The 19,851-nt window shown below is 43.1% G+C and overlaps 1 protein-coding gene across 2 annotated transcripts in view; it reads right to left on the bottom strand.

The window, feature by feature from the left end:
* The window catches only part of LOC120732982 (collagen alpha-6(VI) chain-like), a 62,208-nt gene extending 47,100 nt beyond the window's left edge, over nt 1–15,108 (bottom strand). For both annotated transcript variants that reach the window (XM_040030930.1, XM_040030931.1), the window contains exon 1: nt 14,992–15,108. The gene's annotated coding sequence lies outside the window, so the exon portion shown is untranslated. The remainder of the gene's footprint in view (nt 1–14,991) is intronic.
* Nucleotides 15,109–19,851: the final 4,743 nt, after the last annotated feature.

Here is a 19,851-nt window from a genome sequence, read left to right as displayed (position 1 = left end):
TTTCCAAAAATACAACAACACATTGACTTTCCAACAAGGGGAAATAACACACTGGACTTTGTTTACACCACCCAGAGAGGAGCTTACAAAGCTTTTCCCCTCCCCCACCTCGGCGCCTCAGACCATATCACTGTCATGCTAATGCCTGCCTACAGACCGCTCGTTAAAGTCACCAAACCGGTTCGTAAGCAGATAAAAGTGTGGCCAGAAGGGTCTTCAGAGGCTTTACAGGACTGCTTCAACACCACAGACTGGAACATGTTTAAGCAGGCTGCCACCTATAACAACACCACTGACCTCCAGGAGTACGCAGAGACTGTTACTGCCTACATCAACAAGTGTATTGAGGATGTAACAGTCACGAAAACCATAACTGTCCGGGCCAATCAAAAACCATGGATGACAGGAGAGGTCTACAGGCTGCTGAAAGCTCGGAATGTTGCCTTCAGAGATGGAGACGAGGCAAGCCTGAGGACAGCTAGGGCCAACCTTTCCCGTGGCATCAGAGAGGCTAAGAGACAGTACTCCAGGAAAATATCTCATCACTTCAAAGACAGCAGAGACTCACGGAGCCTGTGGCGGGGCATTCAGACCATCACAGATTACAAGCCCCCACCACAGACCTGTGATAGCACTATCCCCCTGCTGAACGAGCTGAACACTTTCTTTGCTCGCTTTGAAGTCCAAAACAGCACCACTGCACAGAAGACCCCACCCCCTCCTGGTGACCAGGTGATGACCCTGTCCCCGGACAGCGTGAGGAGATCCCTCAGCAGGATCAATGCACGTAAAGCTCCAGGTCCTGACAACATTCCTGGTCGTGTACTGAGAGACTGTGCAGTGGAACTCACTGATGTCTTCACAGACATCTTCAACATATCACTCATCCAGGCTGTCGTCCCCACATGTTTTAAAGCCACCACAATCATTCCGGTTCCAAAAAAGTCATCTCCCTCCTGCTTTAATGACTACCGTCCGGTTGCACTTACTCCCATCCTGATGAAGTGCTTCGAACGACTAGTCATGCAACACATCAAGACTGTCCTGCCCCCCTCCCTGGATCCCTTCCAGTTTGCGTATCGGCCCAACCACTCAACCGATGATGCCATCTCCACTGCACTCCACTCAGCACTCACACACCTGGACAATAAAGACTCATATGTTCGAATGCTGTTCATAGATTTCAGTTCAGCATTCAACACTATAATCCCCCAACAGCTCACCCAAAAACTGGTCCAGCTGGGGCTCAACACCTCACTGTGCAACTGGCTGTTGGATTTCCTCACCGGAAGACCTCAAGCAGTACGGGTCAGCAGTAACACATCCAGCACCATCATTTTAAACACGGGGGCCCCGCAGGGATGTGTGCTGAGCCCCCTCCTCTTCACTCTGCTGACCCATGACTGCACTCCATCATATAGCTCCAACCTCTTCATCAAGTTTGCGGACGACACAACGGTGGTGGGTCTCATTAGCAACAGGGATGAGACCGACTACAGAAGTGAGGTGAGACGCCTGGCCACGTGGTGTGCTGACAACAATCTCTCTCTGAATGTGGAGAAGACGAAGGAGATTGTTGTGGACTTCAGGAGAGTGCACACCCAACATGCTCCTCTGACCATTGACGGAGCGTCTGTGGAGAGAGTGAGCAGCACCAAGTTCTTGGGTGTGCACATCACAGAGGATCTCTCCTGGACGTACAACACCACAGCACTGGCCAAGAAATCACAGCAGCGTCTCTTCTTTCTCCGCAAACTAAGAAGAGCAGGAGCACCAGCCCCCATCATGCACACTTTCTACAGAGGCACCATCGAGAGCATCCTGTCGAGCTGCATCACTGTGTGGTTTGGAGCCTGCAATGCGTCCTGTCATAGAACCCTCCAACGCATAGTGAGAGCTGCAGAGAGGATCATTGGTGTCTCTCTCCCCTCCCTCCAGGACATTTACAGCACCCGTCTCACTAAAAAAGCCCTTTGCATAGCGGCTGATCCCACGCACTCAATGCAAAGCTTCTTCAAGCTGCTGCCGTCGGGGAGGAGACTGCGGAGTCTCCAGGCCAGGACCAGCAGGCTGAAGGACAGCTTCATCCATCAGGCTGTCAGGAAGCTTAACTCCCTCCCGATTCCCATGGTGCATTCACAATCACTTTCTAAATTATGTACGTTCCATTATCCACAGGCTACAAAACACATTTCCAAACACACAAGAAAAGGACAGATGTAAATTCTAAAAAAATAAAAACCATATAAAACAATATATCCTAAAATAAAACCTTTATTAAAATCCAATTAAAAAGGAGAAGGAGGGAAGGAACTCCACCCTCTTCTGAGGACCTGCCTGGCAGCCAGTGAAGAACTTACATTATTGTACATGACATTAAAGCATAGCCTCCACCCACCAGTCTGTCAAGCTAATCAAGTTTGCAGATGACACCACCGTTATCGGACTCATCTCGGACGGGGATGAGTCTGCCTACAGGAGGGAGGTTGAACGTCTGGTGTCCTGGTGCAGCCACAACAACCTGGTGCTGAATGCCCAGAAGACAGTGGAGATTATTGTGGACTTCAGGAAGCACACAGCCCCACTCCCCCCCATCATCCTGACTGACACCCCCATCACCTCTGTGGACTCGTTCCGCTTCCTGGGTACCACCATCACCCAGGACCTGAAGTGGGAGCCCACCATCACTTCCGTCATTAAAAAAGCCCAGCAGAGGATGTACTTCCTGAGGCAGCTGAAGAAATTCAACCTGCCAACACGGACGATGATGCAGTTCTACACTGCAATCATCGAGTCCATCCTCACCTCCTCCATCACCGTGTGGTACGCTGGAGCCACTACCAGGGACAAACAGAGACTGCAGCGTGTTGTGCACTCTGCTGAGAAGGTGATTGGCTGCAGACTCCCATCCCTGCAGGACCTGTACACCTCCAGGACATTGCGGCGTGCAGCTCGGATCTCAGCTGACCCTTCTCACCCTGGACACAGTCTGTTTGACCTGCTCCCCTCAGGCAGGAGGCTCCGGTCCATTCGCACCAGAACCTCTCGCCATAAGAACAGTTTCTTCCCCTCTGCTGTCGGACACATGAACAATAACCGTATGACTGTTCCCGCCACTAACACATGACCCTACGCTGTGTTCACTGCATCATTCCATGTTTGGCACTGATCACCACCTGCACTCATGTATATATCATGTATATATCTATCCACTTAGCACTTTTAATTCTTATTCTTATTTTTATATTTTTATGACAGTATGTTGCACTGAAGCACCGCAGCAATTTCCTAATGTTGTAAACCTCCTCAACATCTGGCAATAAACCCTTTCTGATTCTGATTCTGATTCTGATTCTGCCCCCTCTCCCCTCTCTCCTCCACGGTCTCACTGAACTCTGTCACACACACTCACACACACACACTCTCTGACTCACTCACTGGCCTGCACCAGTTACCAGTCACTTTGTGGAGCATTGGACTGCCATTACCTCATAAGACTTTGTGTTACACTATCTCATACCGTACATTACCAAATCTCCATTTGCACTATTTGCCTATTTGCACTACTCTGCCTGGTTTGCACTCAATGTCATTTACCCTTATATTGTATATTGTATAGCTTTCTTGTTATATGTAAAATTGTATTATATTATTTAATTTTATTTAATTTTTTTTACTTTAAAATATTTTACTTGCATTTTTAATCACTCTTATATTTAAATGTTCATTTTCTATTTTATCTAGGGATTGAGAGTAACGAAGTTTCTATTCTCTGTATGTCCTGTACATGTGGCAGAATTGACAATAAAGTTGACTTTGACTTTGACTTTGAAAGAAAGTTCCATTTTTGTGCTTTTAAACATGATCTTAAGAATTTTAACATGTACCTGTGTTGTCCTGTCAGCTTGGTGGGTTATGAGTTGATTATATGATATATTATATATATAAGAGAAAAAACAAAAAAGGGGGAGAGAAGGTTGACACAGGGCTCGGTCCCGGTGTTTCTCCCCTCTCTGAGTGACGCAGCCAATAAAACATCATTCTGGTTCGTTCGATTTTGTTTTGTTTTGTTTTGTTTTTTCTCTTTCCTTTTTCTCTTTATGCTTGATTGCAGGCTGCTTTGTCGCCCAGAAAGCCGAGGCTGACCCTGGACTCCTGCCCTCCCTCCCTACCATCTTTGCTCTCTCCTCCACCATCTTGGATGTGACCCTGACCAAATGCTATAGCAGCTGGACACACAACAACAACTGGAAGAGGTCAACAGCGCTGCAGGAAAATGATCTTATGCAGCAGAGACGGAGAACGTTAAACCTAAGGCCCGTTTCATTACACGGGGGAGATTTCCAGACAGCTTCAGCTGACAGAGCTGTGACGAGACGCCCATTAAGCCCGGAGGAAAAGTGAGGCCGAGCAAGACAACGCTGACTTTAACCACGCTGCATTAAAACTGTGCAGGACAGTGACGGACCAACACTGATGATCGGGCAGAGAAAATGGTGTGCCAGAGACAGGAGGACTAACTGAGGTCAGGAGGTACCTCAGAATGGACAAAAGCACCAGGAGAAAATAAGCTGAAGGCACAGGTGTCGGGGCTCGGCCAGGAGCTGACCTCTGAGAAGAGCCGAACAGCAGAGCCGCAGAAGGCCGTGGAGCAAGGCAAGGGAGACATCAATGGACTTCAATCTGATGTGTACGGAAAAGACTGAGGTTTCTGTCCTCAGTGAGAGCTCAAGACATCAGAGCAGAAACTGAGCATGGCTCAAGAGGAGCTGGCTGATAATGGAACCCATCAGACTTGCAGTCCCAGACACTGGAAGTGAAGTCAGGCCGGAGCTTGCTGGGGCCAGATGAGCATCCCAGAAACTTCCTTGAGGCCTTTGTTAAGCTAACAGAACAAACACTGAGGTCTTCCACTGGGGAAGTTGCTGCTGCAGACTCTCATTTACACCCTCTGGATGTCAGCCGTTTCTGCCTGCAACAAATGGACAGCAGCTGCAATTGTAAAGGCATAGAAACGGACTCCTCATACATGTGATATCTGCGACTGAGGGGCGAGTGTCGTGGAGGTATTGACACGGTGAGGAGGAAGAGGATACGGTGTCTGGACTGACAGATCCCAGCAGCTCAGACCCCCAGACTTCAGGAGTGATGGAGCACTGGGAGCTTCTGCAGGCTCAGGACTTCAGCAAGGAGATGACAACAAAGCAGAACAAGCAGCATTGGCTGCAGCTGAACTCTGACCTGAACAAGAAACCTTGACTTGGCTGGGAGAGACAGAGGAAGAGCTGGCGCAGCAGCGTAGACTGGAGCTTGGCACGAACATCCAGACGATTGAGCTTCGAGTAGGTTGCGCGTGGAGCTCCATTATCAGCAATATCTGGTATGAATGTGTGTGGATGTATGCATGTGACTGGACTGTGATGGACTGACGACTAAAAGTTTTGACTGACTTGATACTAAGACAAAAATGGTACCGACTTTAGGATTAGTAGATGTCCAGAAACAATTCACCCAGCCTGTAAAAGAAGGGTGGACGTTTAGTCTTGCTTTGGGTTGTTTTTGTAAGAACAGAAGAATGACAGAGACTAAAGGGGGAGGCTGCAGCGTCACATGAGGGTGAACTGCAGACTTAACCCTTTGGTTGCTAATTTTGAGTTACTGATGTTTGCATTAAGAAAATTGTGTTATAGTAGCTGTATTTTGATTAATGTAACATTATAAAATGGTTGGGAATGCTAAATGTTAAAGTGAAGAAAAGGTTCGTTTTCACTCATGACTGAACAGGTTATTGTTAACCATGGCAGGCCACTGTAAAAGTCAATTAATGGTTATAAAATTAAAAATAAAAATTCCTGCACTGAGGTTTATGAATAATAGGGAAATGATAAACTTGCCAAACTCAAAAGAGAGATATGTAATGATAAACACTGGTCCCCGCCTTTTGAAATAGTCAGCAATTTAAAACTAAGAGAGAACCGACAGGGGTGGTGCTGCACAAGAACAAGAGTAAAATAAAGTAAAATATTGTGTTTAGCTTTGAGAAGTTTAAATTAAAATGTAACATTACACTCAGAGGATCAATATGAAGGTCAATATATCTTAATTTTGAATGAAGTACATGACTGGTGACGGTTCTGTCCTGAGCTTTTGTTTTTTCAGCACCCACTTGACCACACCAACAGTTTCTCGCCACCGAAAAAGGGGTGCTTGCAAAGAATAGAGAGGAATATCATCAAAACTGGGAAAGGTAAGCCCAAAAGGGGGTGATAACGCCATAACTTTCACTTATGGTCAAATTCTCAAAATTTGACCCTGAACTTGAAAAATTCTTTAAACATTTAGAGACAAAGTGGAGGTTTAGATAAACATAATGTCACAAACCACATAAGGATGGAGTATTTGACTGAATAAGATAGTGAAATAACACGCAGTAAAATGTTGATCATGTTGATTATGTTTATTCCAGTGTGCAGAGCAGGGTTATTATTATTATTAAAGAAAATAAATGAAATAACGGAAACTAGAAGTGGAAAAACGTTTGCTTTAACGGAAATAACAAGAAAAAAGGAAAATTAACTAAAATTGTAATGAATGTTCACAAAATTAGCCAAAGTCAATTGGATTTATTGTCAAATGTGTTTAGTTTCATTGATGTGTGCGCGCCCTACAATAGCTAAGTTAGGCGCTACGGTAGTCGAGTCGTCTGTGCGGCTGCTCCGTCCACGCGCAGAAACATGTCAGGAAAGTCGGGAGAAAGCGCCAGAGTCCAATTGAGGATCATTTTAATATGACTGTTTTTTAGACATAACAAGAGTCTGGTAGTCGAGAGGGACATAATGTCCTCCTGAGACCCAGAGAATAAGAAAAAACAGGGAGAAAATATTTTCGTTTTTTCTTTTTTCTTTTTTCTTTTAAATAAATCAAGTGTTATTAAAATAACAATCTCATAAGATGAAGATCAGGGACCAACCCAGAAGTCACTGATGTTTATTTTTGAATAAAATAAAAATCTGAGTTTAACAAAACATTTTAAATGTAAATATCATGCTTACCTTTCTTTCTTCCATAAAATGTGCTGGTGGGCACGCCAGCCATTTTGAAAAGGTGGGGAAAAAAAAAAAAAAACAATTGGCAAGGCCACACCCCCACGCATGTGATATAAGGTTAAAGGTACTGTTGTCCTCTCTAAGAAACATCAGGACTTAGAGGAGTGGCAAGTAGAGGATGAGAGCTACAAGCAAAAACTAAATGTGTACTGCAGTGCGCAAAAATGAATTACTGGGTCATCAGGGGGTCATGAGGGACATTTATAAAACTAAAAAATCCCACAAACCTTAAAGTGCACTTGAAAAGCTCACACAAGAAGGCTAACCTAGCTTATCTTGAAGAGCTCATCAGGGGGAGTACACTCCCCCTCCTTGAAGAGCTCCCCCACTCAACCCGCATCCCCAGAGAACAGCTAACCCCAGATAAGGCAGCGTGATGCATCCCGAGACAAAAGGACTGGGACATCTAAATAAATGTGTGAAACAATCGCCTTCAAAAGGTCTATCAATTCACTTGAACCAAAATTAGGAACACCTGGTGTAGCAAGAGCTAATAATCTTAATACCCAAGGATAAGCATAAGAGCATGACTGATATAATGGAGCTGGGATTTGGTGACACTTAATTTTTGCAAAACAAAACTAATGAAAATGGCAAAACGATTAAAACCCTGGTGCAGAGATTGGCAGATCTGACCAGGGAATGTCATAAAATGGGTTGTCAGGACAGTCAGCGTTAAAGCCACTTTCAGTCCATACTAAGATGGCGTTGAACATCTTCAGGGCGGAAAAGGGTTGGTGTGACCAAGGTGTGGTTTGGCTTGTTGTATGTATATTTTGAGATCATGTGGCTCTGGATGAACCAGTTACCAGGGCATGGAAGGAGGACAGACTCATTTAAGAGGAGAAGGAATTTCCTGGGATTGAAGATCCTCTGGGTGAGTGGTTGATTAAGAGCATACATAAAATAAAAGCTATCTGTTGTTATTGATTGGTAATAGATTGATGATTGGCCACATCTACAGCTGTATTGACTTGTGGTGGATGTAGTCTGCTTCATGTTTAAGTAATCTAATTAACAGATTGAAAATAGACCCATTAAAGGAAGAATATGCAGCGCCACCCTGTCAGACGCCAGTGATGGTGGAGCTCACTGATGAATCAGGTGAGCTGCATTCATGGCTGAATCGAAACAGAGTTTCCCCTGCTGTGGTCAGGGAGGGAGAAACCAGGGGAAGGTCAAATTTAAGAGAGCCATCTATAAACGTTTATGTGTCAAATTAAACGGGAAAAAAGGGGTGTTTTACTGTTATTTTCACATCGGCATTATTATTGTATCAGAATCAAGTACTAAGCATTGCATTGATCATCATCTAATTGAAGTTTTTGATATTATACTAACATTTGCGTTCCAGTGATTGCTATAACCTCAGGTTGATCGTTTATTTACAGGTGTTAGGATAATCATATAATCTTTCTTTGCAGGTGTAACTATGATTATCTTTATACATATTGCAGTTTGTTGCTCATTATAGAGTTGTGCTCAAGCTAATAAGGGTTAAAAGCTACAGTCAGCGCGAGGTTTGGCTGATCTATGGATTTGAGTGACTTGGAGCAAAGAAGGCCGCACGCGCTTACACACCACTGATATCATATTATTCTTTGTGATCTTTTATTCAATTATGTCTTTTGCTAAGCTTAAGTAGTGGTAGTTGATTAAATGACATTTATTAAAATATTAAATACCTGAGTCAGAACATTACACGCAGGTCAACTTAATAATCTGGGAAACCTTGTAGCTGCCTAACCTTTTCTTTTAATTTTCTAACTCTGTTGATTTGACACATTGGAATGTGCCAAAAAGGGGGAAGTTGAGTTTTAACATCAAACAAGGATTATTTGAACATTTTATAATTTCATTTGTGTCTTGAATACCTTAGGTATGGTAAAGCTTAAGCTAATAGTGGCCCGAGAAGTTTCCGGACTTTTTTAGAGGACCAGTGAGAAGCATAAATCATTATTTCCATGTTTAAGCATCAATCATTGAAATGAACTGGATAGCGTTTAGAAGATTTGTTAATTTATTTGCCTTTTGTTAAAAAGAGTGGTTTCAATAATTTTCAGACACACCTTGCAAATGTGCTTATAATGAGTTGGCACTCGGCCTCTTGAAGGTCAGAAGCTTCGTTCGGCGTGACTGTCCGGACTGATAAAGTGTAGGAAACGCCTTGAGTGCAGAGGGCTAAATGCAAACATGCTTACACACACATAGGATATGATTAGAATAAGTCCCTGAAACATTTTGAATGTTTTAAACCAATTCTGAATCACTAGAAGGTCAGTAGATAACAACATTAGATTATTAGGGTTAGGAAGAGAGGTGTTTTGGTTTTTTGTCTCTCACAGAGAAAAGGAACAGACACCAGACGAGGTCACAGATATGCGAGGATCCTTGGCAGCAGAGATAGATACGGTGACTGCCGAGACACCAACTGGGTCCAAGGGTGATGGCGTTTGGGCTCCGGGTAGTCACCTGGAAAGGATGGATCCCATAAACACAGCAATGACCATGAAGGGGTTGGCGGAAATCCGGGAACACCAGACCAACGAGGTTCGAGAGGCTCTTGGGCAAAAGGGGGACGCGTTCCTGATCTTTTCTGGAGGACACACAGGACCCGAGGATGCACAGATCGTTGTTTGAAACCGGGGCAGAATAATCCCCTGATCTGTGCCACGACTGAAGGGTTGTCTAACCCCTGAGGTTGAAGAAAGAAGAGCAGAGGATCACCCAACTGGACGACACTGGTAGCTGCAGCAATAAAATAAAGGCTAAAAGCTCCTTGGACAGAGGTTCTAGTCTGAGTACGTCTGAAGGGTATAAGGTAGCACCAAATAAAGCTGTGGGAGAACTGGGGAGTGTCATCTGTACCTGCTATTGTTGGAATAATAGTTTTTCTTGCATCTGCACTGCGCAAACACAGAGGTCATCTCACATATGGTTCGCCCAACAGGGGGACAAAGGGCCTCAGGAGTGAGAAGAGATGAACCCGGCCACACTGGATTACAGGGTGTTGGCGAGCTCTTTATTCTAAAGAGCTCATCAGGGGGAATTGTTGGATTATAATATTATTTTATGCCATGTTAGACCCCTAATTAAAGATTGTGAATTATTATGTAGTTTTAGTTTGCATTATTCCCCTGAATTAGAAGAAGCTGACAACTATTGCATTAGTTAAACTGATTTGCATTAAAGTAGACTGCTGATTTATTGTGAATGAATGATATTGTTTTAGGATGCATTATACTGCTGAGTTATAAGAAATACTGTTCGCAGAAAGTCATCGCCTTATTTGTCTGATTAGAAGAGAGAGTATACTGGAGTTTTCTGCCCCATCTCAGCAGGAGCAGATAAACAGGGAGCCAAGGTTGTAGCTTAGGCGCCGTGTGAGAGAAAAGCATGTGAGTGTTTAGGCTTTTATGATAAGGTGGAGGCACCAGAGGCTATAAGAGTTTGAGCAATGCTCCACCATTTTGAGATCTGAGGCTGTCTGCATACAGTGTCCATCTCCCACGCGTGTGTGCATTAAAATCATCGTTTGACTCAACCCGGCCGGACCAATGTTGTTATTGTGGTTTTTCCTCTTGTGTCCATCCCCAATTTGAACTCATAACAATAGTGAGCCCCCCCCCCCCACCCCTCCACCAATGAAATGGTTCCTCCTGTAGCTCGGGACCAACTTTACATCTTTATGTGAGTAACAGCCGATGCTTGTGGTTGTCCCAGAGCGCATTTGAATCAACACCGTGGGCATTTCCAGATTTCACACACGAGGTTTATTGTTCCAGTCTGGAAATGGAATGAAGGTTATTGCTGTTAATGCCGGCGCCTCCAAATCACATGACCGATGTATAGGCTTTGGAGCGTGATGTCACGGGAGGGGGTGTGACCAGGATTTTTGGTTGAGGCACCATATTTCTGGGCCAAACAAAGCGCTAGCGAAAGAGGAGAGAAAGCACACGGTTAACACGTACTTGCTGTGTGGTCGTAACGTCAGACGCACAACCGGCAGGAGAATAAGCTTGAAAATAGTTTATCTTTTCATTGTTTCCCCACCTGGAAGCATCATGAGGGTAGTTTTATTTGCGATGTGATCTGGGGTCATAACAAATTAGAACAAACATCCTAATGAGTGATTTTGCAGAACTATGTTCTATTTATAGAGTTGCTATTTGGCATTATTGCAGAAAAACTTGCCAATGAAATGGATGAAACACATCGTGACTGGTTTCCAGCGCTACACACGGGCACTCTGAAATCCCTGCTTCAAACGTACCACCATGCCAATCAGATTACTTCTTCCATGTGAGGGTGAAGAGGGGACCCTCCTGGGTAAGATGGTGAAGGTTTGCTGTGTCTGCTGAACAGTCTGGTAGTAAAACCAGGCACAAATGAAACTTGCTCTTGTTAAATACTCTTAAAAGTCTTGTGCTGTAAATTTTTCAAAAGATACATTAAACCGAGTAGTGTTAGTGGTGGGTGATATTATGTAATTTGAAAAATTTCTTTCTTTATTCAACAAACGTGGATGTGTCCCTCCAGAGGTTTATAATTGTGAAACTGGTTCACCTTGTACGCGCTGACTCCACAGACAAGATAAGAAAATATATCAGGCTGAGTGAATAGCGGTTGGTCTTCAGGGTTTCTACTCCACGGCTGTACTTCATACGGGTCCACATTTCCAGTGCTCGCTATTTTTGGCAAATACCGTCTCTTTGCATCTGGACACAATCTGTCTCTGTACCGTCCTTTTTCTTTTGAGCTGCTTTTAAGCATGTTTCTACAACCTTCCTTCTAACTCACGCCAGAAATATGGTGCCACGCTCCCACAATACATTGTGCCGATACGTCAGTTCCAAAGCCCTATACTTACTGCTTTGATGTATTGTAACCATATATGTACAATGCACATTACAGGACGTGACAATAGGTGTAAAAGAAATGGCTTTGGTTTCCATGCCACCCTGAGAAAACTTCTCTAGTTTTCTAATTCTACTGTTATGAACTTTAACCTTTACCATGCTGAGGCCTGTCCACCTGACCTCCTATGTCAGGCGTTACCGAGCACTGGTTAAAGTTTTTTTTGGTATTTAGGGCAAATAAAAAAGGTTCGCTCGAGTCAGACAATAATCTGAAATGCAAAGATGAGTTAGTTATAACACAGACAACACAAGAACCAACATTTTTATATTCTGCCAGTTAGAAATATTTCTTTGATTTTTAATCATTCTAAAACACTCAAATCAGAATTGTTAATCAATTCTATGAAATACTGAAGAATTTCAAAAATAAATAATAAATAAAAAGACGAGAAGTCAAACCTCATTCATTCTGCAAATGCAAGCTCGCGCAAACGTACTGTAACAAAATGTCGAGAAAGAAAAGTAAATATAATATTTTGACTTTATTCTTAAAATTAATATTAACAACAGATTCTGGAGAAAAGGAGTGAGATTAGAGATCTAAAATCCAGTTTCAACCTTTTTCATGAAATATAAACTTTGATTAAATGCTAAAGCAAATAAAAAGCAAAAGTATAAGAAAGTAATAACATTATTTAAACATTTCTTGATGCATGCTTAGTCATCCAGGTAAGTAACTCTCCAAAAGTTGATTCTGTTCATCTGGACGGAGCATTTTCAGTGGAAATTATGCACATTTGCATAATCATGATGAAGGAACTGCCTCCCAGCCCATTGTTCCTCCAGTGGGCTGGTTTCAGTCATTATGCAAATGTATGTTTATAAGATTGAGACCTGCAGTCAGCTGAGACTGAAGACGTCACCTGGATGATGACGAAACGTTTCTCTGGAAACGTCCAGATGAACAGAATCAACTTCTGGAGATTATTTAAATGTTCTTTTTTAAATATGGCCCTGGTACTCCTTCGTAGGCAGAATGAGTTTTTACGCATGAGCTGATGAACATAAGAACACACAGGCTGCATTTCTGTAGCTCATCAACAAACACCATCACACGCAGTCACCACAAAAGCCCGCTGAGGTAAAACAGCACGTCTTAATTCTCTACGCCAGGGGTCAAAGTTCAGTCCTCGAGGGCCACATGTGCTTGCTGCGACGCGCCTGAATAAAATCAGTAGGTCATTAGCAAGACTCTGTAGAACCTGACTGCATGCTGACGTTGCAACCCTACTCAGGTTAATTTAATTAAATGTTTGGAAAAATGTACTTTTACTGCACTGTGTTCATTCACTCATGAGCTGCTGTAACATGAATCAAATGGCTGAATTGCACCTCAGCATTAGGGCTGGGTTTTGATAATCGATTTATTGATTAAAATCGATTCTGGCTTGGATAACGTAAAATCGATTCATTAAAATCCTGAATCGATTTTTTTAATATAAATTTATTTTGCCCAAAACGCCAGAATCTCAGGTTGAACCTCACAAAATTTCAAGAACCACCAAACAGCTAAAACAGTGAATGAGAGCAGGAACACGGCTTCTGCACAAAGACGTAAACACACAGCGCGACCCGCGGATCAGAATCAGTGAGACGTCGCCTTTCTCACCTGAGGGCACGGACACGGTCGGGGCTGAAAGCCGACAGCTCGCTGATTCTGATGTGTCAGCGGGTCGAGCTTTGTGTTTACGCCCTTTATGCGCTGATTCTAAAGCTGTTAGTTTGATCTCTCTCCAAACAATATTGACCGAACCAGCAGCAAAAGAAGATCCAAACTAAGCTTCACATAAACATCGTCATGGATTCTCTCTGACTTGCTGTTTTGCTTCCACCAGGATAAAATCTCACTTCATGCACAGCTCTCTCTCTCTCTCTGTACTTCAACAACAGTTTCCCGTCTAAAAATCTGTTTTCTGCATTATTCGCTTGCTTGTTACACACAAGTCTAACGTTGTTTACAGACTGTCGGCCGCTGTTTTTTCCTTTTATATACTTCCAAAAAGAAAACCTAATTTCTGCCGTTAAATACTGAACAAATTTAAACTTTTTTAAATTATGCAAAATGCAAAACTCTGTGTCTGTAATAAAACCGCTGTAACTTCAGAGGTAATGTTCATGTGTTGATTAATGGTTTTCTTTTGTTTTTGATGTGCTGCAGAATATTTTTATAAAATCCCAGAACAGGAAAATCACCTTCATGTTTTTCTGTGTTTTATCCTCAGCTGCTTTGACACAAAGGCCTCTGCTGTGACGCTCACACCTTTGATAAAGTCTCGAAAGTGTCAGCTTCCTTTTTATAGATACAAAAATATGTAAATGTCCTGATCTGAATTATAATATGACCTTGTGAATCGGAATCGAATCGATTCTAGAAATCAGTGACGATACCCAGCCCTACTCAGCATGCAGTCACGTTCTGAAGAGTCTTGCTGATGATCTACTGATTGTATTCAGGCGTGTTGCAGCAGCGACACATGGAAAAGTTGCAGGACAGCGGCCCTCGAGGACTGGACTTTGACACCCCTGCTCTACACTGAAGTGGGCAGATCTGAAAACATGCTCAATAATCATCTGAATCTACAAACTATAAATAGCTGCTGCTCCAGTGATCTGAGTCAGCAGTGTCAGTCCATCCAAGCAACATTCATCAGGCAGCACATTCTCAATGAATCCCGTCTGCTCTGACACACCGTGAGCTGCTGCAGCTCAGTCTGTAGTTTGAGCTCCACTAACAGGCTCAGCAGACAAGCAGCTGCTTTCACAACATCACAGCTGGAATCACACAAAACTGATCTGTGATCAGACATCATCAGGTGATATTTCAGGAGGAGACAGACGGTAAACTGCATGCAATCATTTCCTCTCTGACACAACAGGAAATTCCAAACTTCCCAAATTGACTCAGAAAAATCTGCATATTTTCTTTGACTGCAAGATTAAAGAGAAAAAGACGTGAACCCACTTACAGCTCTGCTGCAGCAGCATCAGCACCTCTGCAACCAAACACAGCTGATCCAGAGCTGCAGCTCAGGGCTGCTTTTAGAGGAGGAGAGGGGCGATGGCGGGGGTGGAGGAGGAAGGGTGGCACCTCCTCCGGCTCCTCCCGTCATCTTCCTCGTTAGAGGTGGATTTACATGTTTGACTTGTGAATCAAAAGGATTTTCTGGTCACACTGAAGCATCTGTGCGCTTTTAGCTTAAAACCTTTAGCTTAAAATCTCAGAGTCGTGCTGAAGAGTTTCTAATTGCTGGCTTCTCTGAGCTTCTTACTGTGCCCTATCCAGTCTTTAAGTCTGACATCATTAGCTGTGCCTGGGCCCAAACTCCGCTGCAGGTCCCAAAGTCAAACGAACACTGCAGCATCACGAGTTAAAAACTGTCTAAATTCTTTCATCTTTAATAAAATGATCAGCGTTGCTGTTTTACCAGGTGTAACAATTAAGTTTAACATCCAAGCATCCATGAAAACGGAATTTATGAAGTTTAACACAGTTAGCAGGAAGTTAGCTCGCTAGCTTCCACCTAAACATGATATAGCATGTTCTGACTGAGAGATTTCTGAAAAATTCAAACGTACAGCTCTGCTGTCACTTCCAACATAAATGAAGACAGAAAAATAAACAGCAGTGACGTTTGTAGGGTTACTGAAGTTGGGCTAGCTGCTATATAATGATGTGCTACGTGGCCGCTAGCGACACAGCTATGTTAGCATAAACACAGTGAAGCTGGAGGATGAACGCTAACTTTTTTCAACTTGATAAAAGTTAACTTGATGGTTCGGGACAAATGTAATCGCATGGCAGGATGCTGTAAAAGGACCAAACTTCAGTCCGGAGAACATCTGAGATAATCCATCCACAACACGAGGTTAGTCATTCATATACTGCTGCTGGGGCTGGAGTTACATCGTGAGGTTTAAACACTGAGCTTTAAAATGAAGAGCGATAATAAACCGAGAGAGGCCGACAGTGATCACTGTTTTTAGGGGCTTGTTCAGATTAAATAGATACAAAACATTCAAACATGTTAAAAACACAACAGCCTTATTAAACGCAGATTCGTTTGGGCCGGAAGCAGGACTCGTCACGTCATCACTAAAGACCGGATTCTTACAGCATTTGGAGCCCTAATAAATGTTTTAGAAACAAGGCGTCCACATGAAATTCTCAGGGACAAAGAATACTTTGAAGTTCTGTTTTAAACAGAAGAAAGTGCTGGTACCTTGTTTTCTGTCAGTTCAACAGACAAAACATGCCAAAGCATCTCAGTCTGATTGAAGTCCAGGAAAGATCATTGTTATCTCCTGATGGGCGGACATCCTCCTTCAGGGTTTTCTGGTAGAGAGCAGAATTCCTGCAGAGCAGCCCAGACCGTCACACTACCGCCACCGCGACCTCCTGGACGAGTCGTTGTTTTGGTGGGCAGCTCGCTCCGGTGAAGGTTCCAGGATTGTTCCAGATTCATGTGCTTCATGTGCTGAGGTGTTTTTTCCTGTTCTCAAACTGATCTCCCTGTTGGAGCTCAGTCTGGGGGGAGTTCTTTTTTTCTCCTTGTCTTTCCTCATGTTGTGCATTTTCCATTGTATACCTCCCTGACCTGTCTTCCCCATGTGATGTTTGTCTAATGCATAGGTGTCAAACTCTGGCCCGCGGGCCAAATTTGGCCTGCAGCCTAATTACATTTGGCCCGCGAAGCCATACCAAATTATTATTAGAGCTGGCCTACTGGTATTATACAGCTAATATATATATTGTTTAGTATTAAGCTTTGCTTGTTCCATATTCAGTTTTTCAGCAAAACGTGTTTGAGTCCATAAGAAAAGATTCATTCAATAAATATTAACATTAGCCCGCGACTTTCAAGTCAAAGTCAAAGTCAACTTTATTGTCAATTCTGCCACATGTACAGGACATACAGAGAATAGAAACTTCGTTACTCTCAATCCCTAGATAAAATAGAAAATGAACATTTAAATATAAGAGTGATTAAAAATGCAAGTAAAATATTTTAAAGTAAAAAAAATTAAATAAAATTAAATAATATAATACAATTTTACATATAACAAGAAAGCTATACAATATACAATATAAGGGTAAATGACATTGAGTGCAAACCAGGCAGAGTAGTGCAAATAGGCAAATAGTGCAAATGGAGATTTAGTAATGTACGGTAAGAGATAGTGTAACAACAAAGTCTTATGAGGTAATGGCAGTCCAATGCTCCACAAAGTGACTGGTAACTGGTGCAGGCCAGTGAGTGAGTCAGAGAGTGTGTGTGTGAGTGTGTGTGACAGAGTTCAGTGAGACCGTGGAGGAGAGAGGGGAGAGGGGGCAGAATCGGGAGGGAGTTAAGCTTCCTGACAGCCTGATGGATGAAGCTGTCCTTCAGCCTGCTGGTCCTGGCCTGGAGACTCCGCAGTCTCCTCCCCGACGGCAGCAGCTTGAAGAAGCTTTGCATTGGGTGCGTGGGATCAGCCGCTATGCAAAGGGCTTTTTTAGTGAGACGGGTGCTGTAAATGTCCTGGAGGGAGGGGAGAGAGACACCAATGATCCTCTCTGCAGCTCTCACTATGCGTTGGAGGGTTCTATGACAGGACGCATTGCAGGCTCCAAACCACACAGTGATGCAGCTCGACAGGATGCTCTCGATGGTGCCTCTGTAGAAAGTGTGCATGATGGGGGCTGGTGCTCCTGCTCTTCTTAGTTTGCGGAGAAAGAAGAGACGCTGCTGTGATTTCTTGGCCAGTGCTGTGGTGTTGTACGTCCAGGAGAGATCCTCTGTGATGTGCACACCCAAGAACTTGGTGCTGCTCACTCTCTCCACAGACGCTCCGTCAATGGTCAGAGGAGCATGTTGGGTGTGCATTCTTTGTTCCAGTTTTGAAATTTGGCCCACTGTGTATTTGAGTTTGACACCCCTGCTCTAATGTATGTATGGTCGGAAGGGTAAGATGGCGCTGGCAAAAGTCGGTAGCCTTAAACAATTTCCTTCAGGGTCAACCTTCAGGATCAATAAAGATTTATTGAATTGAATTGAAGTGGTTTTCTGCATGTGTGGGTAACGACTCCACCGTGGTTCACTGGAGTCTCACAGCATTAGAAACGTCTCTGTGACCCTGTCAGGCTGCAGATGGTGCTGTGATGTGCTGCTGTCTGAGGTCTTTGTCCTGAGTGTGGCAGTGAACCTGAACTCTGTCAATCACATGAATTCATTATCGAAACAGTGCGTTACTGTTCCACACAGGAACAGGTAGCTTTGGATTACTTTTCCCCTTAAAACTACACTTTGTGTTTCATCTTTGTCTAACATTAAAATCTGTATCTGACAGAATTCACGGAGTCAGGCACGTGCAGAAGGGGGGGGGCTAGAGGGGCTTGAGCACCCGCCCCTTTCCTGATGGGTGCCCAAGGTGCCCTTTTGTTGAGCCAACTTTAAAAAAAAAAATTTTTTTTATTTTTTTTTTAATGTGTGTGTGCGTGCGGAGTCCTGTCTGTGCCCCTCAACAATAATATTTAACTATTAATCACAGTTTTGCTAAATAAAAGGATCTGGCTTGCATCAGTCACATGATCACATTTAACCAATGATCGCCCTTGACGGCAGAACGCGCTGGTTACGAGCCGGGAACGAGCTCACAAAGAGCACGCGCATTTTTAGCGGTCCGGAGCTGCAGGAGAAACACAAGTTAACTCAGAGACACAGACTGATGCGACACAACCAGTAAGTAGGTGTACAGCGCACACTGTAGTGTGTAGCACACAGGAGTATTAGCTTATTACGTACACGTTGGTAAGCTGTCTTGTTGCTACTGACGAACTGAAACAAACGAGCGTGCTGTGTGTGCAACAGCGCGACAAACATTACCTGTCCTTTTATTAACTGCACAAGTAGTGCTGGTCATAGCTGCTGGCTACCTGTGTAAGGCTGTCATGGGTCTGTAGCTCTGTCACCGTTTTAGGGAACATATTTAGTTTTAAAGGAAGTTTCCGGGCTTTTCCTGCCTTTCTGGAGGGATTATATTTCACTAAAAACGATCTAATATGCATGTCCACATAATTATGCATTATTATAATTATAATATATTAAAAACACACGCTGTATTTTAAAGAACATACATTAAGAAGCAGATTATATTAGATTTATATTTTAAATAAGACAAAATGTGGATTTTACAGCAGTAAAATGATTGTATCTCTACGGTTTAAACATGTAATAAGCTTTGCCCTGCACAGAGTGGATAGTGAAACAAATGGAATCATCATAATGACATTATTTCATATTTATTACTTTTTTCCCCTCATTGCTTTATTATTGTAGCTCTAGTAATAAATAATAATGTAAGGATTCTGGATCAGCACCATGATGCCCATAGTATATACAGTATTCTGAAGAAGGTCTAAAATGTCACTGTGTGCACGTGCATGTGTGTGTTTTATGTATATGGATTATTTTAAATTATTACTCATGATATAACATTGTCCAGACATGGCTGGTAAGGACATGAGGAGGAAACAGCAGGAGCTGTGTGAGGCTACTAAAGGCAGTGCTATAACATTTTTCTGTCATCATTTTATTATAGATTAAGTGCTGGAGTTGTTAGGTGTGGATAATTAGATTATAGTTTATTGCAATAGCAAGTTGTGCCTTGTTCTCAGATAGACAGCAAGTGGAGAGTGATATATGAAATGATGGAAGGAAGAAGAGAAGCAAAGAGTGATTCACAGGCAGAGCCTAAATTATTTCTCACAGTTTTTTGCTGCCTTATGGTTCCAAGCGCTGTCACCAATCTTTGCATTTTGTTATTATCTCATGACACTTGTTTAATCT

The sequence above is a fragment of the Simochromis diagramma genome, unplaced genomic scaffold (genome assembly GCF_900408965.1).
Source record: "Simochromis diagramma unplaced genomic scaffold, fSimDia1.1 OVJJ01000361.1, whole genome shotgun sequence".
Taxonomy (NCBI): Eukaryota; Metazoa; Chordata; class Actinopteri; order Cichliformes; family Cichlidae; genus Simochromis; species Simochromis diagramma.
Note: the sequence above shows the minus strand (reverse complement) of the source record. Positions and strands in the feature narration are given on the sequence as shown.